Raw genomic sequence first — 27,384 nt, 5'->3', positions numbered from 1 at the left:
TATTTTCAGCGGTTTTTAAGGCTTTTGTGTTAAAACAAATATGGCGGCCAAACCACGTGACCGATGACGTCATCATTCTTTTTTTTCTAAACTAATTTATTCCTAGATTATGCTCAAGAAATTTCATCTTGATCGGATGAAGTTTTGTACTTGTCGAATTATGACGTCATAATGGAGGCACGTCTATGACATCATCATGAACATATCTCATTCCACTTGGAGAGTTCTTTGCAATGAGCCATGTCTCAATTTTTTCTATTCAACACTTTCCGAGATATAGAGGTGCAAAGTTTTTCGATTTTTCCAAGATAGCGGCCGAACCACGTAACCTATGACGTCATAATTAAATTTTAAAAATTCTACAGGTGGAGTTGCGCCTATGGTGAAAATTTCCTGTCAATCGGACCAACGGTTGCAGAGAAAATCATATTTATTCTGTGCGGACAAACAGACAGACAAACAAACAGACAGACAAATGAAAAATCACTCATAGAGCGACACTTGGCAAAACAGAACAAAGTGGAATGGCACCCAGTAGAGCATACTTTTAAGCTCAAAAATAGTTGGTGGTTGAATTCAGTTGGCTGATATGAAAATCCTATTCAAATTTCAAGTCAATCGGATGAAAATTGAGGCGTTTAGAAATTTGAAAAAAGCAGTTTACCTTGGGCCTAAGTTGACCTTTTGGCCTACGCTGATCTCAAAAATAGTTGGTTGAATTCAGTTAACTGATGTGTATATCCCATTAAAATTTCAAGTGAATCGGATGAAAATTGAGGATTTTAGAAATTTGAAAAAAGTGGTTGACCTTTGGCCTACGTTGAACTTTTGGCCTAAGATAATCTCAAAAATAGTTGGTGGTTGAATTCAGTTAGCCGATATGTAAATCCTCTTCAAATTTCAAGTCAATCGGATGAAAATTGAGGATTTTAGAAATTTGAAAAAAGTGGTTGACCTTTGGCCTACGTTGAACTTTTGGCCTAAGATAATCTCAAAAATAGTTGGTGGTTGAATTCAGTTAGCCGATATGTAAATCCTATTCAAATTTCAAGTCAATCGGATGAAAATTGAGGCGTTTAGAAATTTGAAAAAAGCAGTTGACCTTGGGCCTAAGTTGACCTTTTGGCCTACGCTGATCTCAAAAATAGTTGGTTGAATTCAGTTAACTGATGTGTATATCCCATTAAAATTTCAAGTGAATCGGATGAAAATTGAGGCTTTTAGAAGTTTGAAAAAAGTGGTTGACCTTTGGCCTATGTTGACCTTTTGACTTTTTGACCTCAAATATATGATTTTGTCGGAGGACGAACTCTACCATTTGGTGGTGTTTCGTGAAGATCGGTTTCAAATTGTGACCTGTAGGCAAGTATAAGTGAGCGGACAGACAAACACACACACAAACCGGAGTGATCAACATACTTGCAAAAAATTGTTGTTGTTTTTTTGCCAAGTAACAAACGGACTCAAATGCAATACCCTCTCCTCTGGCGAGGGTAAAAATATTATAACACTCAAAATGTATTAAACGTGATGAATACTGCTTATGACCTACTATGCTTTGACCAAAGTTCCCCATTGAGACACCTACCTTTTTGTGATTCAACAATTTTACAAAGCACAATTCTCAATTAAACTCAACATCATAAAGCCACAGGTTTTCACGAGTTGTGAATATCGTGGAATGATGTAGTTTTGCAACAAAAGATGGTATCAATACTTACTAATTCTTTCCGTTCATATAACGGATATCCCAACTAGTATTATAATAGAATATAAATACAGCATATATATATATATGAGCAGCATTCCTGTGATGGATGACCAATAACATGTTTTCACCAAGCACATCACCATCTTTGAAACCCCATCCCATTTCTTCTAAACCTTTTATCCTTCCACCTGTATACCAAATGTAAATGCTAAAACTAGATATCTGGGTTAGACGTTCAACCATGCCAAAAATGTCTGATAAGAGCCTGGCACTTTATGAGAATAATAAGGAACCTCAATTGTGGAGGAGGCCATTAGGCACATCAAGCCTGCACAATGATTGCTTGTCCATACTCTGTTATTTTAAAATGCTAAGTCTCAAGCAAGGAAGCAGCATGTACCCTTTTAAAAGTGTTTGGTATGACGCGCCCAGGATTTGAACCAGCAATCTCTCAAATTCAGAGTGAACGCAGTGAACATTGCATCGCCGAGTCTGGTCAAAGGATGGGATTCGAACCAGGAGCCCTTGCATCAAGCACACACACTTTAACCCACATCAAACATCGAGTTAACTGTTATCTAACAATGCCTTAATTCGATGCAGCTGTTGCCATTGCTGTTAGTCACATGACCTTCAAGATGGTTGTTCTCCGTCTATTCAGGTCACCGCACATCCATACTCATGATCATTTATACCCTCAATAACCCTTCCCAAGCACACTCCTATCTTTGGTGGAGCACACAAATTATCTGGGTGAAAGTGTATAGTATCACAAATCAACCCATCCATATTTTTGATGGAATTAAGAACAGGTTCTTTGCAATTTATAGTTAAATGCTTCCAGGTGCTTCCAGGACGAACAAAGTAAATGTTCTACTTGGTGTACTGAGAGAGCACAATCTGTGGATAATGAAATGCAAAGGGATGTATCATCTGTGGCTGAGGTAGAAATGGTAGTGCAGTTAGAGGCAGTGTGCTCGAACACAAATGTGTTTGAGATAGAGTTAAGCATGGCTAATAATGTGTTTGTCAAGCAGCGATGGAATCAAACATTTTTTGACAGTGGTACAAACATCAAGGCAATGAAAAAACAAGAAAAGAGTAAAGGGAGAGGAGCAAACACAAACTTGCAAGATGGTTGAGTTAGGGAAGGTTAATGGGAGTAATAAAGTTCATGGGACAAAATATTGGAGATGCTAAGACATGGTGGTGAACTGCATGCTTGAATCCCTCGAGGGAAGAGTGAAACAGAAGAGCCTCTGAAAGGTGGTTCCATAGACAGGAGAAGCGAGGAATAAAAGAGTTGAGGTGTGCAGTCAAGCCTGGATTTTGGAAGTTTGATCAAGAGAGAGTTATTGGAAGAATGCATGTAATTTGGAGTAGAGCCAGAGGACTGAGAGAGCAGAGGGGGCGATATTCGATATGAATGAATGAATGAATGAATGATAGTTTTAAGGCCATTTTCCCCGCTAGAGCAGGGGTTAGCCTTGCGGGCCCCATGACAATCATGGATCCCTGTTTGAGGCAATGTTTTTATGGCCGGATGCCCTTCCTGACGCCAACCCTTGGTCGCCTCTTACGATGCGCAGGGATACGGTGTACCTACTCTAAGCCGGGGTACACACCGGGATCATTCATCCCAGCAAGCTGGTACTCAATTTGCCGACCTCGGAAGGAAGACAGGCTGAGTCAACCGCCCTGGTGTTAATTTAGCGATCGACCGGGATTCGAATCCAGGATCCTAGGTATCCCAAGCCAGCACCCTAACCGCTAAGCCAACACCAGGCTTTTCGATAAGAGGCGGTAAAACAAATGTGACAAGTTGGAAACGCAGAAGGCACAAACGAAGCAACCTGTAACAGACGAAGAAGGCAATTGGCCAACAGATAGGATTTATTGAGGCGCTTTGTCTTGACGAAATTTGATGCGAATAATGCCCAACTTGAACAATTTTACAGTTGGTGAAACAAAATCAGTGATGAGGAGGTACAACCGCAGTAGATTCTAAAGCACGCATTATTGATTGCAGAATGAGCCAACGCAAACACAGAGTGGAGTTAATTCAACTGCAAGAAGCAGTGGGGAATTTAAGGTACGAGGTAGACCCTGCCGAAAGAAAAAACCCGTGACTGCTGTTTGGCTTGAAACTGCTAGAAATAACGTGGGAAATGATCAAGTGAGACCATTTCATGAAAAAATCTGTAGTAGCCAACTGTTAATTGTGTTTAAGCCTTTGATAAATTTAAACATGGCCAAACACTAGAGATTTTTTTTTTTTGTATACAGAGTCGAGGCTCGTGAAAGAGCTAACATTTATCACACAAACAAATCAAACAAACAAGCAAACAAAGTATATAAAAAGGGGAGCGGTCGACAAGATGGGGAGAGAAGGGGAGGAAGCACACAAACACAACATTTGAGAGCAGGGACATCGGGAGATGTGAGGGAGGGAGAGGGCCTGGGGGGAGGCAGGATAGGTATAAAACGCAAGGACACCAAGGACTTCCAGGAAAGAAGTCGGCACCTCAAAAAAGTGGATTTGGGGTGAAATCGATTTGGATTGTGCTTGGCTGGGGAATATAGCAGGATGCCTCTGCCTATGGTAAAAAAAAAATTGGTAAAGTGTATAATATCCATGTTGCAATGAACATGAAGAAGATGAGTGTTGTTACTGACAGAAAAGTGGTTCTTAAAGTAGAAGGGAGGAGGGGTGGGGGTGGAAATCGCATTTCTAGAATCAGTTCAACTATTGGTAGTGGAGGAACAGCACCGATCGTGGGTCATGGCTTTTTAGGATTAGACATGCAAGGGATTCAAAATGAGACGTTCGGAGTTGAGTCTTATTGGGTTGGATTACCGATTTGTTTTTTTGGTCACTAACGATTGCCGGGTGGACTGGGAAATGGACACCAATTGGAAAGAGGGGGAGGGTGTTTCAGAAACTCTCATTGCTGGGGCTATGAGCTGGTATGGCATGTTGTCATGTCAATGGCTTTTGGTAATACATCAAATGTCATCGTAACCACCCACCTCCCAATTTGAGGTGCTAGTGATGAAAAACTACGCTGCAGGTCATTGGACCATTGACCAGTAGAAGGCCTGTTTATGGGGAGCACACTAGTTAACGCACAAGATTGCCAACTTCGGAAAATTTATATAATTAAGGTGAGAACATTGGACCCTGTTGTGGTGGCCAAACTTGAGTCGTCAAATGTTTCCACATTGTGAGGGAAGGAAGAACTGGAGGCATATCAGAGAAGCAGTTAACGTATTTTCTGGCAATCCAATGTGCAGGCCAAATTGAGAGGTTACATGGCAATGAAACACAATCTTACTATAATAAAGACAGGAGACATAATGGGCTTCCTAATGGCTAAGAGGCACCCTCTTTATTGGAAAGCGTAACTGCAGAAAATATCGAGGGGTTGTTGTCACTGTTATCTCTGTGTGGGAAGATATAGAGGGGTTGATGCACTCCGTGTGCACTTCACAGAAAACCCCGCATGGGATAATCTGGTGGATCTATAAATTGAATCACTGGGAATCAGGAACTGCTCCAGTTTTGTGACCTGTGAAAAACAAGAAGAGAAAAGATTACTTAAAAGAAAATTTGTACAACTCAAATAAAAAAAATTTATATTGATAAGAAACAAATACATCCACAAAATAAATTACATTTTGACGAATGAAAGGTTTGTGTGATTTTGCAAATTACGTATTATTTTTGGAGATAATCGCTTTGCCAGGTTTATTCTGCTCTGTTTGAAATTTTTTTAGCATGACCTTATCTGGACAACAAGCACATCTTATTAAAAAGAATGGGTTATTTAAAATAAAAAAATTGTTGTTACTCCAGTTGGTCATTTAGATGTACTGCAAATTGTTAAGAATAAATATACGCATAGTTTATTGACAAGGACCCAGCAGACAAGGATGTGGAAGATGAACCAGTGCAAAGAGGAATCTAATCCAAAATGAGACCTATCCCACCCAGCTCTGATTAGTTTCCCTGGTATTCATATTTTTCACTATGCTGTAAAAGTGAGATAGCTTTGGAAGGCCTCCCCATAATTTTCGAAGGATCACCAAATTTAGTCCGTCATCTGAGTCAATTATGACCTAAAGGACAATTCCTTCGATTGTCTTGACATGCAGAATGTTTCTGTAAGCTTGTGGCAGCTGGGCATAACAAGGTGGTAGGCAGAATGCAGAGGTGGGTTGGAGGCTTTTAGCAAAGAGAGTGAGTTTGAGACAAGAAGTTGGAGTTTCATCTGTGTCAGAGATCACAGAGATGATGAGGTTAGGGACAATGAGGGAGACAGACACAGGTAGAGAGTAAGAGTTGAGAGAGGGAGAGCGAGGGAGGTTTAAAGAGGGAGAGCGAAGGAGGTTGAGAAAGGAAGAGCAACGGAGGTCGAGCGACAGAGAATGAGTGAATGAGAGTGACGGAGGATGAGTGAATGAGAGTGATGGAGGATGAGTGAATGAGTGACGGAGGTTGAAAGAGGGAGAATGACGGATGTTGAAAGAGGGAGAATGACGGAGATTGAGAGAGGAGGAGCGAGAAAGGTAGAGAGAGGGAGAGCGAGGGAGGTTGAAAGAGGGAGAGTGGGGGAGGCTGAAAGAGGGAGAGCAACAGAGGTTGAGAGAGGGAGAGCAAAGGAGGTTGAAAGAGGGAGAGCGATGGAGGTTGTAGAGGGGGAGCAAGGGAGATTGAAAGAGGGAGAGCAAGGGAGGTTATAGAGGGGAAGAAAGGGAGATTGAAAGCGGGAGAGAGAGAGAGGGAGGTTGAAAGAGGAAGAGCGGGTGAGGTTGAAAGAGGGAGAGCGAGGGAGGTTGAGAGAGGGAGAGCGAGGGGAGTGAAAGAGGAAGAGCAAGGGAGGATGAAAGAGGGAGAGCGAGGAAGGATGAAAGAGGGAGAGCGAGGAAGGTTGAAAGAGGGAGGGCAAGAGAGGTTGAGAGAGGGAGAGTGAAGGAGGTTGAAAGAGGGAGAGGAGGGAGGTTGAGAGAGGGAGAGGAAGGGAGGTTGAGAGAGGGAGAGCAAGGTAGGTTGAGAGAGGAAGAGCAAGGGAGGTTGAGAGAGGAAGAGCAAGGGAGGTTGAGAGAGGAAGAGCAAGGGAGGTTGAGAGAGGGAGAGTGAGGGAGGCTGAAAGAGAGAGAGTGAGGAAGGTTGAAAGAGGGAGAGTGGGGGAGGTTGAAAGAGAAAGAGCGAGGGAGGTTGAAAGAGAAAGAACGAGGGAGGTTGAAAGAGGGAGAGCAAGAGAGGTTGAGAGAGGGAGAGCAAAGGAGGTTGAAAGAGGGAGAGCGAAGGAGGTTGTAGAGGGGGAGCAAGGGAGATTGAAATAGGGAGAGTGAGGGAGGTTATAGAGGAGGAGCCAGGGAGATTGAAAGCGGGAGAGCGAGGGAAGTTGAAAGAGGAAGAGCAGGTGAGGTTGAAAGAGGGAGAGCGAGGGAGGTTGAGAGAGGGAGAGCGAGGGGGGTGAAAGAGGAAGAGCGAGGGAGGATGAAAGAGGGACAGCAAGGGAGGTTGAGAGAAGGACAGCGAGGGAGGTTGAGAGAGGAAGTGTGAGGTGGAGGGAGGTTTAGAGAGAGCAAGGGTAAAATCTGAGAATATGTTTGTTGGTGAAGAAGAGCCTATATGAGGAGGTGAGTGCATGAGAAAACAAGCATGGGTTTGGCTCACCTGTCTAGGATAGCACATTCTGTGATCCGAGTTGTTTTTCTGCTGCTCCGAAGCCACTGTAGTGGTAGAGCTGGTTGGGGTGCAGCCTGCAGTAACATAGGCAGTGCTCCAAGCGCAACCTTCAGATGGCGTTGTGTCCTCATACTGCATCACCATCGCCACTGACTCCGAGGCCTGAGATCGGACTGTATTTTTTGCAGGTGCTTGCGGAGATACCTATTTTTGTCGATTACACTGCCACCTTGGTGACTCCATCTCTCTCAAATCATGCTTGCATTCCACATTTCTGCTCTGTGTCTATGCTGAAACGAATTAACATCTGGACACAACTTTATGCAACAACAGTCCGCCAACACCTGACACCATTTGTTATTTTGACCTTCTGTTATTCAGATGTGAAGCCTGTTTTTGGCTTGACTGTTAAGGTGGCTGGCTTAAGATCTTGGATCTTGAGTCCGGGCCCCTGTTGTGTCGTAAAATAACACCAGGTAGGTTGACTCAGCCTGGCATCCTTCCGCGGTCGGCCAAATGAGTACCAGCTTACTGGGAACAGGTGGGCACTGCATCAGCAGCACAGTTTAAATAAGGTACACAAGAATCCCTCTTACCAGTAAAAAACAGGAAGTTTGCAGTATGGAAAATTTACTGCAGGAAGATGATGTCACATGTCATGTGTTCAGAGAGTGCATTGGCACTTGTTGTCCCCAATCATTTTTGGTAAAGTGAGTGACGCTGTAGCAACCATCTAAAAGAAGAGTTTCTTGTGGATGTGATCATTGTTGAACAGAGCAAGATGACCTAACAACAGAGTCTCCAGGCTGCCAGTAGGATCTTCGAGTGACACTCCTGTCCTAAACAGACTCCCCATTTGTACACGACACTATTGATCAACTCTGTCCACTGTTGAGCCTTAGTGAGGCCCACATGCTTCAGAGGAACCAATCGTGAAACACCTCAATCTTCATGGAGGCATCTCTATTTTTGGCCCATGTTTTTGCTCCATAAGTGTGCAGTACATGAAGCACTATGGCATGGCATGGTGAACTGGCCTCATCATCCTCATATAAGTATTGATGTCACAGAACACGGGTCTCTCTAGGGCTCCAAACACTCTCGAGGCAAAGGCAATCATGTCCTCTACTTCTTTCATGACATCTCCCTGCGGTATCGAAAGTCAGTCACTGCCCCGTTGGCTTCTCCTCTGATGTGCTCATACGATGGCCGCCGGCCGTCCTAATCCTCCCCTTGTGCACCAGCTACCAGCAGCTTTGTACTCGGTATGCTTCACCTACTTGTCTGCCACTGTTTACTCCAAAGAGTTGGCAGCTTTCGCGCCGGCGCTCGATCACCGGGTGGAAATGGAGGTCGAAGAGTGAAGGGCGATGGCGCAGCACAACCCCAGCACAGACAATTATTGCGCACGAACATGCACACCTCTTACAATTTTCTCTTGCGTTTATCTTCCGGCAAATGCTCTTTTCCTTTTGGGGAAGATATTAAACACTGTCCTTGATGTACGAGCAGGCAAGGCCTGGATTTATACATGGTGGTGCTGGGATAGCAGTGCAATATGGTTACAAATGTCCGAATTTGCATTTTTGGTTTGTGAGTTGTAAAGGTGGTTGGAGGGGGCACCGGAAGCATTTTACCATTTCCATGAGTGGAGATGTATATCTGGAGATAGCTTGGCATTTTTAATGCCATGGAAAACTGGATGCACGATCCTCCACCGTCGTGAATAACAAGGCAGAGAGCTTCGCTTGAGGAGGTAACCTTGACTCCGCTGGAAGGAATTGAGTTGCAACAAAATAATGCAAAGCACACCCAGGAAGGTCATAAATCAGGGTTTAAATTGCTTGCTTGGGGATCGTTAACCATTTAGTTTGCTGTGCGCTGCACCCGGGGTTGTTTTTACATCTGCACACAGATTTTTCAATATGGAGCGAAACGATGCGGAGATGGATCATTCTCACGAGGTACATACAAAGCACGTTTTGATTACATCGACCATGCTTATTGGCCACATCGATCCTATTATATACGATCAGGTGCCAGAATCGATGGTGAGATGTAACTTCCAGGAGTTCTGTGATTGGAGGAAAACGCACAGGTGTACGCACAAAGTCTGTGGAGTGAAAATGGGGACATCGACTATTGAATTAATGGTTACAATTATTCGTACCTTCTTGTGGTCGGCTGCGGAAAGTTTTTGAGCCAAGTCTTTCGGGAAACGGTTGGCTCAGACTCCCTCCAACGGTATGATAGACGTGAGCCTCGTCCTGGAGGTGGGGTTTGCTATCTTTATAAAAAAAACTCTTCCTCACTCGCCCTGCACTGCCCTCTCTCCACCTCACCCCCAGGAATACCTCTGGCTACGGCTTCCCCTTCGCTCCCACCTTTTGTTCCTATGTGTGTTGTACCGTCCACCGAACAGTGATGACTCCATCTACATCTCGCTGTCTGATAATATGGACCGACTTCTATGTTCGACTGGCGGCAATTTGTGCAGGAATTTTGAAATTGTTCAGGGTGCCGGCGATAATTTACCTGCCCTTCCCAAAGGGCGCCGAGGGCTCTTTAACGACCAGCAACTATCGCAAGCAGAGGGGCCACCCAGTTTAACGTGTCCATTAGAGGTCGACTCTACCTCCGAAGCACCAATCCGATGGTTTGTAGTCAGAGCGGGAATCAAACTCGGAGTAGACAGCTCAGATTCTGTCTTGCGAGTTGTACTCACACTCTGTGCCACCTTGTAGGACGTGTACCTTCCTCAATAAAACCTCAATTTTATAAAGAGTTTGGATTTGAGGAAAGATGGCTCAATGGTGCACTACCCTCTACACATGGGGTTCTTAACCTGGGGTATCCATACCCCTTTGGGGGTATGGGGACCAAAATCTGGGAATCTGGGACTCGTAATCAATTATAATAATAAATTGTAATAAATTCAATGAATTTATCAGCTTTACCAATTTTCTAACTAACAAGTAATAAGTTACCAATTTTCATCCAAAAAAATAGGCAATTAAAGTAAAAACACCCCTCAGAATGCACCACAGAGCATGTAGGAATCAAAAAAAATTCTAGGGGGACATGCCCCCAGTCCCCCCCTAGCTATGCGCACCTTCGGTGCGCCATGGTCAGTCAACAGTCTGGCGAAGGGGGTATGGGGACATCGTGGGCAATCCGTTGGGGGTCTTGACAGGGGAGAAGGTTAATAACCCCTGCTCTACACCATGCTGTTGGGTAGAGCAATATGAATAGGTATGCACATACACGCACCCCCAGAGTTTCCAAGACCTGTGGGGAGGGAGGTAGGGGGAAGGGGAAGAGGATGGCACCTCATCAACCTGTGGAAAAAATACTCATCCCACTTTTCAAGTCAGAACCGCAACGACCGTTAAAAAAAAAAAAAAAATTATGAAACACGTCATTAGAGTATGACGTCACGTACGGGTCGGAGTCACGGTGAGCCAGAGTCCAACGTCGTGACCTTCTTGGTAAGTGGGTAACATATGCCGCCGGGTAATTAAACCGATCAGAAATGCCCCCAGCGGACCGGGGCCTCGCGCTCGTCGAGGTATCAGCACATCGGGCGGGACATGAGCAACAGATGGACTTGGAGAGGCCGCACGTGCCGCGATCGCGCGCTCAGATCCTCTCAACAACAACAAAAAATTCACAAAAAGAAATGTCTTCAGACCCTCAAAAAACATTGGGTTTTAATTAACATCGGATATAATAGGATTAATGTGTTAATGTACAAAAATCATCTTTTGTAGTAAAAACTGCGTTCAAATGTGATCGCTGACAGACTCGGCCTCATCTTTTCCAGCTTTTTCTACTTAAAAACGTTCCTCTTAACTTGCGATTTGAACACAATTCAAGCCGAGACGATGTAAACAAGCACCAGAAGGGCGTCAGAGGGGTCGAGTGGACCAAACGCGCTCTCAAGGGATCAATTTTTAAAAACCTCCGTGAGGAAAATAAATAAAACACCTCAATAAATCAGTGTGCGCATTCCCGCCAAATACGGACGCACTCACGTCGAGAGTGAAAAATCGCAGCCGACAAGTCGATTCGCTCTGACCAGGCTCCTCCTCGAGTTCTTCTTCACATGAAGCTGCTCGGACGGAATCGCGCCTTCTGTGCTTGCTGGAGTCACCTCTCACCATTTAAGATTGCCTTCGCGTTCCTCACACCGAGTCCTGTGCTTCCTTCCTGCCGGGCACCGAGAGCCGCCTCAGCCCGCATCCTGAGTCCCCTCCCTTCCTGCCATTCTCGTCGAGCGGCCAACGTTTTGTACCACGCACGGCTTCCCTGGCAAAGCTCGCTCGCGGAATCTCAGCCCGCGTCGCTCTACCGAGCGGAACAGCTGATCGCACTGTCACGCCCCACCGACATCCACCAATCGCACGCGCTCACATTTCCATTAAGCTCCGCCCCGGCACTTCTCGGCCAATCGATATGCGGCTCTGGTTTCGCGGGGTCTCCCGCGGGGCCGTCAGGACGACCGGAGATGTGGCGGACCACAGAGCGACTTTAATCGTAGGGCAGGCGATTTCCTGCTGGGGCGGTGAACATCGTCACTTTCCCCAGACTTAAAATATGCAAGGATTCGGCACAAGAGGCAAAGAAAAGAGCAATCTACCGATGAGCTAAGGGGTTTTCTCACCAATTCCTCCAAACAAATAGTTGGGCGACACAAACACAACACGAAGTGACCAACACGATTTAAACAGAGATCATCTGGAACAGCTCCCAGATTTTTCGTTAATGGCTGAAGCGGAGACCCAGCGCACTCTTTTAAAAGGATTGCGTTTTCTGCCTGGCGATGGATGCTCCCTCACTGCTCATGCGGAGACCTGTTTCCTGCGGGGTCAGCAGACTCGGTACGAGCCATATGCGTTTTCAACATATCCCACGGAATGGCGAAACGCTTTGTGTTGAGAGTCGAGACACTTCCCATTGCTTTGGTGTATTTGTCACACCCGATATTCCTTATTGTCGATCCGCCCGTGGTCGGTTTATTTTGTTTGGCAGTTTTAACTGTGTGCGGAGGGTCGGAGGGAGCTGGAGGAGGGATGAAAAACAACGACCTTCATGAACTGGGTGCTTAGGGAGTTTCCATGGTCCAGTTCGCAATTCCTTTTTTTTAAAGCGTTAAAACTTAAGACTCGAGGAAGGACAGAACTCGAGAGGACAAAGTGTCAACAGACAGAAAGTGGTAGAGCAGGGTGAAAGTAAGGGACAATAACACAAACATGGATGGACCACGGCAACAGGACAGGAGCTGCAGGAGAAACGGAAACAGGATCTCAACAGGTTGGGTTAAGCTCGAAATATAATTGGGAAAAATCACCATGTCATGGAAAAGTTTGTGCAAATGGTGTGAACGGTTTAAAAAAGAATGAATGAGTGTGTGCGATCAACCACTCACCTGACGGCTGACGACGTCACACGGTTTGACACCTTCACGAGGCAAAAACCTGATGACTCCTCTGCTCCATAACGGTACAGTCAACGTAACAGCACAATTAATAGTGCCACACACACACCAAGAGGTAGAAGTGTTGGTGACCAAATGACTATATATATATATATATATATATATATATATAATTATATATATATATATATATATATATATATATATATATATATATATATATATATATATATATATACAGTATATATATATATATATATATATATATATATAGTATATATATATATATATATATATATATATATATATATATATATATATATATATATATATATACTGCATATATATATATATATATATATATATATTATATATATATATATATATATATATATATATATATATATATATATATACTGCATATCTATATATATATATATGTATATATATATGTATATATATATATATATATATATATATGTATATATATATATATATATATATATATATATATATATATATATATATATATATATATATGTATATATATATATATATATATATATATATATATATATATATATATATATATATGTGTGTGTGTGTGTGTGTGTGTCTTTTGGGTCTTGAATACTCCAAAGAGCCAAATTACCCCCAAAGACTCTTAAAGACCCTTAAGACCCAAAAGCCTCTGAAGACACCAAAGACCCAAAAGACACCGAAATGGTCAAAGATACCTACCCCTCTGAAACGACGTGTGGTGAGGCGCGCAGAATGCGCCGAGTCACGCTGGTATATACATATACAGTCACGTGAAAAAGTAAGTACACCCCATGTAAAGTTTTGACTTTTTCAACATATTTCAACATTCAGCTATTTGATCTTCATTTCAACAATATTGATAGATAAAGGTGATATTGAAGCACGCGGTGTTACGCGCGTGACTTGCTACCAAGGAGGAAGCGGACAACGCGGTAAGTTTATAGTTCTTTATTCCAAAGAGGTCACTGTAGCACTGGCACGCTCCGGGCTGCGCGCCCGGTGTATATCCTGAGGCCACGCCTACCCCTCAGGCGTGGCTACCGCCCACTTGGTGCGCGGAATGATGTCACCACGCCAGTGGGCTTTCGTGTCCGCCACACGCGCCCCCCCCCCAGAATTCCCATGCACCTGGAGGGCCAGTTTGCGGGGCAAACGGATGACCCGGCCGAAGCGCCCTCTGGCGACCGGTGGCGTCCGGGGTGCAGGGATGCCAGGTGGGATGCCCCCGGCTGTACCCGGGATGGGTGCCGGACCAGGGGGCGGCGTGCCTGCGGGGCTGGGCGGTGCCGGGGGTCCGCCCGCAGGGGAGCGGCCCCGACGCGGGGGCCGAGCCACCGGCGGTGGGTGGTCCACATCGAGGTGGGCCGGCTTGAGGCGGTCTATGGAGACCCGGTCAGGAGTGCCGCCGATGTCCAGGGTGAAATGTTTCACCCCGGTCTCCAGCACGTGGAAAGGCCAGTCGTACGGGGGCCGCAGTGGTGTCCGGTGGGCGTCATGCCGGACGAACACGTACACGTACTCTGTGGTGCCAAGCTCCGGGGCGACGTGTGTAGGAGGGTGCCCGTGGTGCGCCGTCGGCACCGGGGCGAACCTCCGGGCGGTCTCCTGCAGCGCAGAACGCTCCTGCGCCGCGGACCAAGGTGCCGTGGGGTCGGGGAGGAACTCGCCCGGCACCCGCAGCGGTTGTCCAAAGACCAACTCCACCGCGGATGCGCGCAGGTCCTCCTTGGGCGCCGTCCGGAGGCCCAGCAGGACCCAGGGGAGCCTGTCGACCCAGCCGCCGTCGCGGAGGGTGGCCCGGAGCGCGGCCTTCAACGAGTGGTGGAATCGCTCGCACAGGCCGTTGGCCTGGGGGTGGTAGGCTGTGGTTCGGTGCAGCTGGACCCCGACCCCCGCGCGACCATGGCCCAGAGCTCCGAGGTGAACTGGGGGCCGCGGTCGGACGAGATGTCCAAGGGGGTGCCGAACCGGGCGACCCAGGTGGCGATGAACGCCTGCGCGACGTCTGCCGCTGTCGTCGCCGCCAAAGGCACGGCCTCCGGCCACCGGGTGGTGCGGTCCACCATGGTGAGGACATGGGTGAAACCCCGCGAGGGGGGCAGAGGTCCCACCAGGTCCACGTGAACGTGGTCGAACCGACGTTCCGGCACCGTAAACGGGGCCAAGGGGGCCTGGGTGTGTCGGTGCACCTTTGCGCGCTGGCACGCGAGGCACATCCTGGTCCAGCCGCGGGTGGCCTTCCGGAGGCCATGCCAGACAAACTTGTCGGCGAGCAACCGCTGGGAGGCCCTCGTGCCCGGGTAGGACAGGCCGTGGATGGCGTCAAAAACCTGGCGCTGCCAGCCTGCGGGCACGATGGGGCGAGGCCGCCCAAGGGAGACGTCGCAAAGGAGGGCCGTGCCCGCGCCGTCGAAGGGCACCTCGGTGACGCGGAGGCCCGTGACGGCGGTCCGCAGGGCCTGGACCCCGGGGTCGGCGGCCTGGTCCGCTGCCATCCGGGCATAGTCGATGCCAAGGTGGACTGCGTGGGCGATGGCCCGGGAAAGGCAATCGGCCACTGGGTTGTCCTTTCCCGCGACGTGCCGGATGTCCGTCGTGTACTCGGACACGGCCGCGAGGTGACGCTGTTGCCGGGCCGACCATGGCTCGGCGACCTTGCCCATCGTGAAAACCAGCGGCTTGTGGTCGACGAAGGCCGTGAACGCACAGCCCTCGAGCAGATGGCGGAAGTGCCTGACCGCCAGGTGAAGCCCAAGCAACTCGCGGTCGAAGGTGCTGTAACGGCGTTTGGGCGAGCGAAGCTGCCGGCTGAAGAACGCCAGCGGTTGCCAAGTTCCATGCACCCATTGCTCGTACACCGTGCCCACCGCGTAGTCCGAGGCGTCGGAGGTGAGGGCGATCAGTGCATCGAGCGCCGGGTGCGCGAGCATGGTGGCATTGGCCAAGGTGAGCTTCGCGCCCGAGAACGCCGCGTCCATCTGCTCGGTCCAGGTAACGTCACCTTTGCCCGGCTTCCCTCGAAGGGCCTCGTGTAAGGGGCGCAGGAGCTGGGCGATGCGGGGCAGGAACCGATGGTAAAAGTTTACCATGCCCAGGAACTCCTGGAGCCCCTTGATCGTGCGGGGGCGCGGAAACCCCTTCACCGCCTCCACCTTGGCCGGTAGGGGGACGGCCCCATGCCTAGTGACGTGGTGCCCCAAAAAGTCGATTTCAGCAACACCGAACCGGCACTTGGCGGGGTTCACGATCAGGCCGTGCTGGCCCAGACGTTCGAAGAGCGTGCGGAGATGGTGTAGGTGCTCTTCGCGGGACGCGCTGGCGACGAGGATGTCGTCCAGGTAGACGTACAAAAAATCCAAGCCGCGCAAGACGCTGTCCATGAGGCGCTGGAACGCCTGAGCCGCATTTTTCAAACCGAAGGGCATCCAAAGAAATTCGAAAAGCCCGAATGGCGTGATGACAGCCGTCTTCGGGATGTCCTCTGGCCTGACAGGGACCTGATGGTAACCGCGCACGAGGTCCACCTTTGAAAAGAAGGACATATTCGCCAAGCGGGCGGAAAAGTCCTGAATGTGGGGGACGGGGTAGCGGTCGGGGGTGGTGGCGTCATTGAGGCACCGGTAGTCCCTGCACGGTCGCCATCCCCCGCCGGGCTTGGGCACGATGTGGAGCGGGGACGCCCACGCGCTCTCGGAGCGTCGCACGATGCTGAGCCGCTCCAGCGTAGCGAACTCCGCTTTAGCTACGGCGAGCTTCGTCGGCTCGAGGCGGCGTGCCCGGGCGTAGACGGGTGGCCCGGCAGTGGGGATGTGGTGTTCCACCCCGTGCTTGACGGTCCCCGCCGAGAAGGTCGGCCGCGTGAGGGCCGGAAAACCTGCGAGGAGGCGGGCAAATTTGTCCGCTGCCGGAAGCGTACAGATGAACCTGGCCGGAATGGAACCGCTCAGCAAGCCGGTCGGCGAGCCGCTCGCTCGATGAGCCACTCTCGATGAGCCACTCATCGAGTGGCTCGATGAGCCACTCTGTGAGCTGCTCAACGAGCCGGGCAGCGCACACGCGAGCGAGCTGAACGTCTCAGCCTGGACAAGCCTTCTGCGCTTTACATCGACCAGTAATCCATTAGCACATAAGAAGTCCGCGCCGAGCAGTGCCATGGGCACGTCGGCCAAAACGAATGACCAACGGAAAACCTGACCTCCGAACCGCAGGGAGAGACAGCGTTTTCCATACGTGCGTATAGACGTACCATTGGCCGCAAGCAGCGCGGGACCTCGGCCCGCGGTGTGCTTGTCGGACGTACCGGCAGGAACGACACTCACCTGCGCTCCCGTATCGCACAGGTAACGGCGCCCGGACAAGGTGTCCGTTATGTACAGCAGGCTGTTTAATCGCCACCGAGCGCCGGCTCGCCCGTTTCCCGACCTGCCGAATGAGCACGGCGGGCGATACTGCCGAGCCTCGTGGCCGAACTTGGTGTGGGAGGAACACCAGGCGGGCAGCTGCGGCGTCGGAGGCCGCGGTTTTCTTTGCGGCGGCGGTGGTGGTGGTGGTGGGGGGCGGGGCGTGACGGCGGACACGAGGTGCAGTGCATCGGGGAAAGCTTCGGGAGCCTCGGGAGCCTCGGGAGCCTTGGGAGCAGCAACCGCACCAAGACTCGCCTGCGTGTCCAAAGCCGCGTAGTATTTGTCGGCCTCAGCAGCGAGGGCACGGGGTTCCGTTAACGCGGAACCAGCCAAAGCGAGGCGGACTCGTGCTGGCAGCTGGCGTCGAAACAACGCCCGGAATAGAGCGTTCGGGGTTTCGTCGCCCATGAGCGCCAGCATATGGTCCATACGGACCGACGGTCGCGTGTCCCCAATCTCGGGGAGGTCCAAGAGGCGATCGGCCCATGCGTCCACCATAAGGCCGAACGTGGCGAGGAGGAGACGCTTGACCGCCTCGTACTTGCCGTCGGCAGGTGGATTCCTTAGGACCGATACGACGCGGGTGGCCGTGCCGGGCCCGAGGGCGGAGACCACGTGGCAGTACATGGTCTCGTCCACCGTGATGCCTCGAAGTCGGAACTGGGCTTCCGCCTGCAGGAACCAAACTTCGGCTTGTGATTCCCAGAATTCGGGGAGCTTCATGGAGACCGCGTTGGTAGCCATTGTTGCGGCGGTTTTGGGGAGTCAGCGACGGCTGACTCGAATGTCGGAGGTCACCAATGAAGCACGCGGTGCTACGCGCATGACTTGCTACCAAGGAGGAAGCGGACAACGCGGTAAGTTTATAGTTCTTTATTCCAAAGAGGTCACTGTAGCACTGGCGCGCTCCGGGCTGCACGCCCGGTGTATATCCTGAGGCCACGCCTACCCCTCGGGCATGGCCGCCGCCCACTTGGTGCGCGGAATGATGTCACCACGCCAGTGGGCTTTCGTGTCCGCCACAATATAATATAACAAATATCATGAAACATTCACATTTTGTAGTCCATTGTATAATTTAAATAAACATAAATGCAAATTTCGCATGTGGAAAAAGTAAGTACACCCCTACATTTATCACTACTTCAAATACCTAAAATTAGAATCAGGTGCACCAGCTCAGGTGCAAATGATTAGAACATCGTCAGAGAAGATCTTGGAGGAACCTGTCTTATTTAAACCTCAGACATTTAGTTTGGTTTGCTCTTTCTTGTTGATGTGTGCGGCGTCACCATGCCTAGATCAAAAGAGCTCTCTGAGGCCTTCAGAAAGAAGGTTATAGATGCCTACGAGTCTGGGAAGGGATTTAAAAAGATCTCCAAACAATTTGAAATCAATCATTCAACTGTCCGGAAGATCATCTACAAGTGGAGAAGATTCCAAACAACTGCCAACTTGTTCAGGCCAGGCCGCCCCAGCAAGTTCAGCCCAAGAGCAGACCGCAAGATGCTGAAAGAAGTCTCTAAGAACCCCAGAATGTCATCACGGGACCTACAGGTAGCTCTTGCCACTGTTGATGTCAAAGTGTACGAGTCTACCATTAGAAAGAGGCTGCACAAATTTGATCTACATGGGAGGTGTGCCAGGAGGAAACCTTTGCTATCCAGAAAGAACATCAGTGCAAGACTAAAGTTTGCCAATGAACACCTAGGCAAAGACCAGCACTTCTGGAACAATGTGCTCCAGACAGATGAGTCAAAGGTAGAGCTATTGGCCACAGTACCAGAAGACATGTTTGGTGAAAACCAAAGACAGCATTTGACCACAAGAACCTGATACCAACTGTAAAGCATGGTGGTGGAAATATTATCGTTTGGGGCAGCTTTGCTGCATCAGGGCCTGGGCAGCTCACCATCATATAATCCACTGTGAATTCTTCATTGTACCAGAGTGTGCTTGAGGATAATGTGAGGCCATCTGTCAGAAAGTTGAAGCTCAACCGAAGGTGGACCTTGCAACATGACAATGACCCTAAACATACCAGTAAATCCACTAAGGAATGGCTGAAATGAAAGAAATGGAGGGTTCTGGAATGGCTAAGTCAAAGCCCAGATCTAAATCCCATCGAGATGTGGGGGGATTTGAAACGAGCTGTGCATGCAAGAAACCCCTCAAACATCGCACAGCTGAAAGAATTCTGCCTGGAGGAGTGGGCAAAAAATTCTCCCAGTCGATGTCAGAGACTGGCAGACAGTTATAAGAAATGCCTACTTGAGGTTTTATCTGCCAAAGGGGTCAATACCACCTATTGGAGCCAAGGGTGTACTTACTTTTTCCACATGCGAAATTTGCATTTATGTTTATTTAAATTATACAATGGACTACAAAATGTAAATGTTTCATGATATTTGTTATATTATATCACCTTTATCTATCAATAGTGTTGAAATGAAGATCAAATAGCTGTATGTTGAAATATGTTGAAAAAGTCAAAACTTTACATGGGGTGTACTTACTTTTTCACGTGACTGTATATATATATACATATATATATATTGTTACGGATCTCGGAGGTCGGCGCTCCCCTTATCAAGTGGGGGTTAATCCCCTTGTCTTTTAGCTGGCCGTCCTGAGTCCTGGAAGTTATAACGTCCTTCCCGGCGTGGCATTAGGTAGGGTTTGCTAGGCCTAGGGGTTCGCTGCTACCTAAGTACTAACGCCAGCCGGAAACAAGGGAATAACTCCCGCTCGAACCACGGATGTGATGGACAATGCCGAGCGGATAGCAATCCACGATCCGAGCTATTAACAAATGACTCTAAACCCGATTCTAGCGGTCGCGATCGTGCCACGTTTACCCAATGGAGAAAGGACGGATGCGATCGGATGGAGAGGAAACCAGAAGGCAGGAAGAACAAAGATGGGTTTATTAACAAATATACAAGAGAAGAGGAAACAAAAGGAATATACAAGAAAGGAAGAAGAAGAAGCAGCACACAGGGCAGTCTTAACAAACAGTCTGAACTTATTACCCCAGGACAAACATACACACTCACCCGGGGATTGTAGCTGGTAGGGTGGAAGTTCCAGGTAGAGGGTCCAGGCTCTAGTCGACTCCGGTCCAGCAGCGAAACCCGGCAGGCAGCTCCACGCGTAGTTGGACCACGTGCGTACCCTCTTCAGTCTTCAATGTTCTCTTATCAAGCGCGCCCTTCTTTCAATTGTTCTTTGATCAACACGCACTCCCGACAAGTACTCCGTTCAATAGCGCCGCGCTCGCACGAGTCCGTTGTAATGCGCGCGCCTCCAACAAGTCCGTAAAAGGGCTTTGCGTTCGCCTTATATCACGCGAGCCAAGATCACTCCGCGCGCTTCAAAACCATGCCCGTCGGTGAGGTTACCTCAGCCCTGGTTGGCTGGTGAGGGCTTACCGGCCACTCCTTTGATGACTGGATGACGTGGCCACACCTTCTTCTTGGCGTTCCGCCCCCTTTTTCCTCGGGCCTAACCGCATGGCTTATGGCGTCGTTTGAGCGAGCTATGAGGCACCGACTGTAGGGGCATGTAATGGCGTCGCTTGGAGAGGGAGGTCGCAAAATGGACGGAATTGGGACCTACTCTTATTTAATTGATGCAATGCAGATTCAACTATTGGAAACACGGCCTTATCTAAAACACATAATAATGAAATAACTGAGTTCCTATGGTGGCCTACGTGTTGCTTGTGGACTAACTAGGGGTGCTACCTTTCACCTTTTAATAATGGGATATTTACAAGAGTTTATATACAAGTGTGGGTTCTCAAAACCGCAACACTGCACCCCCCCTTTTTCCAGGCTCGTCCCGAGCCGAAACAAAAGAGCTATCTTTTAAATTAATGTGACACTTTGGTGTGGTTACCCTCTACTTTTAACCTCACCCTGAGTGCGACAGTTTTAACACTATATATGTCCCACCTGCTGCATTGCATCCTATCTAACCGACTCACGCCCACAATTAACCAAATTACGGAATGGTCTTCAAACTAAACATTTAGCCGGTGGGGAGCATTATTTACCAAACACTAATTATTTACAAACTGCAACCCAGAACCTGTCTTTTGTGGGAAAAAGAGAAGATGTTTTGAGAAGGGGAAAATGGCATTGCCATGCACTGCACCGATACACCATACCATTTGTACCCATAAAATGCATCATAGTAAAAGAAGATGCACACCATCGAAGCACCATAATAAAAAATGCACCATAAATGCACAAACATTTTAAAATAATAAAATGATGTCTTCTTGCTTCTCTGCTCTGCTGGGCCGATGTTTCTGGCTGTCTTCTTGCTTGATGTTATTTATTTAATAGAAAGGGCACACACCGCGTCTGCTTTTTATTATTTGTATGGCCAGCAGGGCTAACTCAGGTGGTCCACTGATGGGCATGGATGCCACTTAAGGCAGTGGTCCGCAAGCCAGATACCGCTGGCAACAATCGTCGGTCCCAGCAGAGGTGCCAGGCCACAGAACGTGTGGTCCATAAGTGGTGCTAGGCCACAGAACGTGTGGTCCATAAGTGGTGCCAGGCCACAGAACGTGTGGTCCATATGGTGCATCAGTGCAGGCAGGAGGCAGCAAGGGTGCAGGCGCACAACCCACGGCACCTGCACACTCCCCTCGGGCACAAAAGAATATGGTCCATGAGTGGGGAAGGAAGACAACCAGGTTAGCGGGGGACAAGGCCGCAAGGGTACACATCAAAACAAGGCAATGTAAGATGAGGGGCGCGGGAGAGCGAGCCGAGAAAGCTCGTCCCTAACCGTTCGTCACCCCCCATGTCACTGACTCTACCCTTGCCGGTACCCCATATTTACACAATTTACACCTTTACAAATTCGTCGCTAACGTCTAGTCCCCCATATCTCCCCTAATGCCAAATTCGTCATCAATCCCTCCTAAGGAGGAAGAGATGAAATAACAAACAATGTCTCACCCACGTCAAGATGCGTCTTACATTCCAGATATTTGCACAAAACATGGTGTGGAGTTCTATCACCTCGGTGAGCGGATGCGGATGGTGCGAAGAGACTTTCATCCTAGCTGTACTCTAATTGACATTAACACTGTTTACACTACCTGGGGTCTTGCCCTGCCAATCCATTGGCCATCATTACACTATGCGGTTCTAAAAACCAATTCCCATTGCACATACTGTGGCGCTCTCCAATTTGGGGTCTCACTCCCCCGATTTTTCTTCCTGTGCCCTCGCACAATTTCGGGGTTGGGTCGTGTGGTTCACCAGCAGGTCCGCTCACCTGCACACCTCCGCCACTGTAGTTGCCACCCGAGCTTACCTAGCTCCTCACCCTAACCTGTGGAAGGCCCTCTGGCTCCCTTACCCCACTAATGCCCCCTCTGGCATCGGGCTACCCTGGTCCTCTCTCGGGATCCACGGACCCCACTGAACTCTACTACCTGGCTCCCAGACCCTACCTGCGGCCTCACCTGGCCGACAGACTACCAGTGGCGGAGTGCCCATTTAACCATTCTCACTAACAGGCCACACGCCCAGCCATTTCACTTTACTCATGCACCAAACCAAGCAATACCTTGCTACTTTCAGCACCACAGATGTCAATATCCAACCAAATTTACCTACTCCCTCTACCTACTTTTAAACTACCCTCCCTGGGTACTCGTGAAGTGGTCCATCCTTCCCCCATCCACTCCTTCGCACCATACACTCCACTCCACTCATCCCACAATACCCACTCCACACCATCCATTCACTTTTACACCCACACACATCCCTCTCGTGCATTGCCTCATTTGCTAACCAGCACTACAAGGACTTCTATTCGCAATGCCTCATTTCCTCACCCTCACCACAAAGATTCTCATGCACACAGCATCATCTGGCTATCTATCTCCCCGAATATTAGTGCTTTCCCTGTCATCCCTTATACTATGCACATCCCACGTCGTTATCATCCAACTACTCTACTCTACGTCCCCACTACTTGTATCAAGTCACTACTTAAATCTTGGTCACCTATGGTCATCCTAGATACCTATACATTTATCCTAACCCTCCCGGGCTAGTTTGTACTGCCACCCCATAATCTATAGCTCAGCTGCCCAAAAGGGATGCGAGGGATGGTAGAGCCACCATCCCCCTACATCAGGCATCTCCCACTATCACCCCCCCCCCCAGTCCTCTTGCACTATGAGCCCCCGTCATGTGAGGTACTGGGTCCTGCCTCGGCATCTAAAGCTGAGGCGATCCATGAGGGCGCCTGCTCGCCGGTGGAGGGTCTTAATCGGTCGGTGTGGACGATCCGAGGGAGGGCTCGTGGCCCCATTTTGATCTTAACGACCACGTCACAGACTTGCGACAGGACGACCCCCGGGCCTTGCCAGGGAGAGGTGAGTTTGGGGCACCTACCCTTCCGCCTCTGGGGATTGAAGAACCAAATCTTCATCCCCGGAGCGTACTGACTCCCCTGGCTCCGGTGGTCGTACCTGCGCTTCATCTTGGCCCCCGCCAGCTGGATCTGGTGGCGGGCGAAGGCATGGACCCTCTCCATGCCTTCCTCCAGGTGACGTGCATAGCCCTCCCTCGGCGGGATATCCATGGTGTCTGGCACGGGACTGCATAGCAAGTCGGCGGGAGACCGCAACTCCTGCCCATACATAAGCAACGCCGGACTGCATGCGGTGGCTCCGTGCTGGCTAGTTCGGTAGGCCATTAACAAATACAGGAGATGTTCGTCCCAGTCATCCTGACGGGTGGTGGTGAACAATGCCAGTTGTTGGATCAATGTTCGATCGATTGAACCGTTCCACCATCCCAGATTCCCAGAACCGTCCCAGAACCGTTCCACCAGATTGTGGCCGCAAGGGCGTTGTCCTTGTCTTTCTAATTGACAGGAGTCTGCACACATCTTTTAACAATTGGCTTTCAAAATTTCGACCCTGGTCGGTGTGCAGCTCCTGTGGAAACCCATGCCGACATACAAATCCTTCCACGAAGGCCTGTGCCACCACCCCAGCTTCTTGGTTGGGGAGGGCATAGGCCTCCGGCCACTTGGTGAAATAGTCCATTACAACGAGGATGTACTTATTACCTTGGCGGGTGCGGGGTAGTGGTCCTATAATATCCATAGCCACCCGCTCAAGGGGGGCCCCCACCAGGTGTAATTGAAGGGGGGCCCTCATCCTCCGTGCTGGTCCCTTTTTGGCAGTACAGGCGTCGCATCTCCGACACCAGTCCTGTATGTCGCGCCCCATATTCACCCAATAGAACCTCCGGCGGACCCGAGATGTTGTCTTTGTCCAGCCCAAATGGCCGCCGGAGCGGGTACCATGCACCTGCTGTAATATGATGTTCTTAAATTTGTCAGGGTCTATCACCAGCCAGGAAATTCTCTCAGAGGGAACCTCCACCCACTTGCGATATAAGATGTTGCCTTTCAATTCCAGGGTTTGCCACTGAGCCCAATATTCCTTTGTTGGCACCCCGAGGGGGGTGACCTCTTCCCCATTAGGTCTCTTTCCCAATCGAACCCATTCATACACCGGTCCCAGGACGGGATCCTCCCGCTGGGCCGTGCTCCAAGCCAATGTGCCAAATTCCTCATCTGCGGTTAGTGTGAAAATTGGCCCTCTCGCCCAGGTTGCACTACGAGGGTCGAGGGTAGGGGTGGAATCTGCCAATTGTTCCCTCCTCGTGTCTCGCACAAAATTTGCAGTTTTCCCCTTAACAAGGATGCCGAGAGAGTGCATCGGCATTCCCATGGGCCTTCCCGGCCCTATGGGTCACACAAAAATCGTACTGCTGCAACTTTTCCAACCACATTGCAATTTAGCCCTCCGGTTCCTTGAACCGAAGGAGCCATTGCAAGGAGGAATGGTCAGTTCTAACCAAAAATTTCCGCCCGTACAAGTACGGGTGGAAATGGCTCATGGCAGCCAGCATAGCCAATAACTCTTTGCGAGTGACGCAATAATTTCGTTCGGGCCTACTCATGGCCCGACTATAACAAGCGATCACTCTCTCCACGCCCTCCTGTGTCTGAGACAAAACTGTGCCCAATCCTTCCTGGCTTGCATCCGTGTCCAGGGTAAATGTCCCGTCACTAGTGGGGTAAGCTAGAACGGGTGCGGATGTCAAACACCCCTTCAATGCTAGGAAGGCCTCTTGGCACTCTCTTGTCCAATTAAATCTCGTCCCCTTCTCCGTAAGCCGGTGAAGGGGCCGGGCCAACTCTGCAAATTTTGCCACAAAACGCCGGTAGTAGGAGCAGAGTCCCAAAAATCCCCGCACCTCCTTGATGGTACGTGGTGCGGGCCACTCCTCTACCGCTGTAATTTTGCCTGGGTCTGTCTGTTTTTACCCCCTCGCGACCGATAACGTGACCTAGATAGGCCACCTCTCTGACAAACAAAGTGCATTTACTTGGACTCAACTTTAACCCTGCCTGTCTGAGGCACCCAAACACCTCGTCCAAATTAGCTATGGCTTGGGGAAATGTTTTAGCATGTACCAGGACGTCATCCAGGTACACCAGGTATGACTGCCATGGCAGGCCGCCCAGTACATGCTCCATCAATCGTTCAAAGGTGGCGGGGGCGTTACACAACCCAAACGGCATCACAGTGAACTGGTACAGTCCCTTACCTGTGGAAAATGCCGTTTTCTCCTTCCCTGCCCTATCCATCTCCACCTGCCAATACCCACTCTTGAGGTCCAAAGTTGAGAACCAATTTGAGCCTGCAACGGCATCGAGGGTGTCATCAATTCTTGGCAGGGGATATGAGTCTTTGAGTGTCACGTTGTTCAGCTGGCGATAGTCCACGCAGAAACGCGTGGTCCCATCTTTCTTTTTGACCAGCACAACAGGTGACATCCAAGGACTTCCCGAGGGCTCGATGATACCTGCATCGAGCATTTTTTCTACCTGCTCGTCAGCTTCCTCCCTCTTGCTCCAAGGGATCCGTCGGGCGGGCTGACGAATAGGCCAGGCCTCACTGGTGTGGATCTGATGTTTCACCAGGCCCATACGTCCAATATCCTCGGAGGACAAGGAGAAGATATCCAAATGGGATTCAATTAATTTATGGAAGGCCTCCCTCTGGGTACCTCCAAACTCTACGTTACTTCGATTTACCATCTCACAAATGGGCTCGGGCCAATTCCTCGTACTTTTTGAAGGCTCCCCCTGGGGCCGGCTCGGCTGGACATTCTCGTCCCTCACTGGCACGACTTCGTTAACAGCCGGCTACCTTCGTGCCCCTTACTATAGTGCGTGGTCCTGCACTAATATTAATTACCCGGACGGCCACCACCGGCCTGTCCGTTTTTACGATGGTGCGGCCCACGATTAAACCCGGGATGGAGTGCGCTGCCACCGGTTCGACCAGGCCGCAGGACTCCTGCCATGTTGAACGAGCTAACCATCGGGCCGGCACTATGGCCTCAGCCCCCGAGGGATGGTCACGGCCTCAGAAGCCTCCAGCTCCGTCCTCTCGGCTGTGCTCACCCCCTCCAATAGTAGCTCTTCTACTCCCACTTGCAGGGTCCCCCGGCACAAATCGATTTTACAACCGCTGGCAGTCAACAAATCCAACCCGATTAGGCATGGGTCGCACACCTCCGCCACCCAAACTTCTATCTCCCTCTTAACGACCCTAACTTGAGGGTTACAAAACCACGCCCTATGATCGGGGCCGTTACCCCGGTAGCCAGCTGCAAACTATGATTTTCCAGATGCTGGATTTTATCCCAGCCATCTGCACTCGAATTAAGGATCACAGGGCTGATGATCATGGCGCTAGCTCCTGTGTCCACTACGGCGTTTACCCCCACGCCGGCAATTTTGCACCGAATTGTTAAACTACCTGTACCAATTTGGCCACAATGAATGACCTGTCGCGTCAATGAGGGCGCTTCACCAATCCCCTACTACCGAACTCGCCCCTGTATGCTCGGCACCTTCTAGCTTCCCGGGCCCTGGCAGGGGGGGGGGGTGTCTGGGGTCGGCTAACCCGACCCGTACGAGGTGGAGTTAAGGGTCTTGGCTGACGGGGTGCGTCCCGGCGCGGAGCTCGACA

The 27,384-nt window shown here is 49.7% G+C and overlaps 1 protein-coding gene across 1 annotated transcript in view; it reads right to left on the bottom strand.

Annotated features, from left to right (window-relative positions):
• The window catches only part of LOC137437536 (cadherin-18), a 116,736-nt gene extending 104,929 nt beyond the window's left edge, over nt 1–11,807 (bottom strand). Inside the window, exon 1 of the mRNA XM_068131935.2 lies at nt 11,441–11,807. The gene's annotated coding sequence lies outside the window, so the exon portion shown is untranslated. The remainder of the gene's footprint in view (nt 1–11,440) is intronic.
• Nucleotides 11,808–27,384: the final 15,577 nt, after the last annotated feature.

Source organism: Myxine glutinosa, chromosome 12 (genome assembly GCF_964187855.1).
Source record: "Myxine glutinosa chromosome 12, kmMyxGlut1.1, whole genome shotgun sequence".
NCBI classification, from domain to species: Eukaryota; Metazoa; Chordata; class Myxini; order Myxiniformes; family Myxinidae; genus Myxine; species Myxine glutinosa.
The sequence above is the reverse complement of the archived record's forward strand: the minus strand, read 5'-3'. Positions and strand labels throughout refer to the sequence as shown.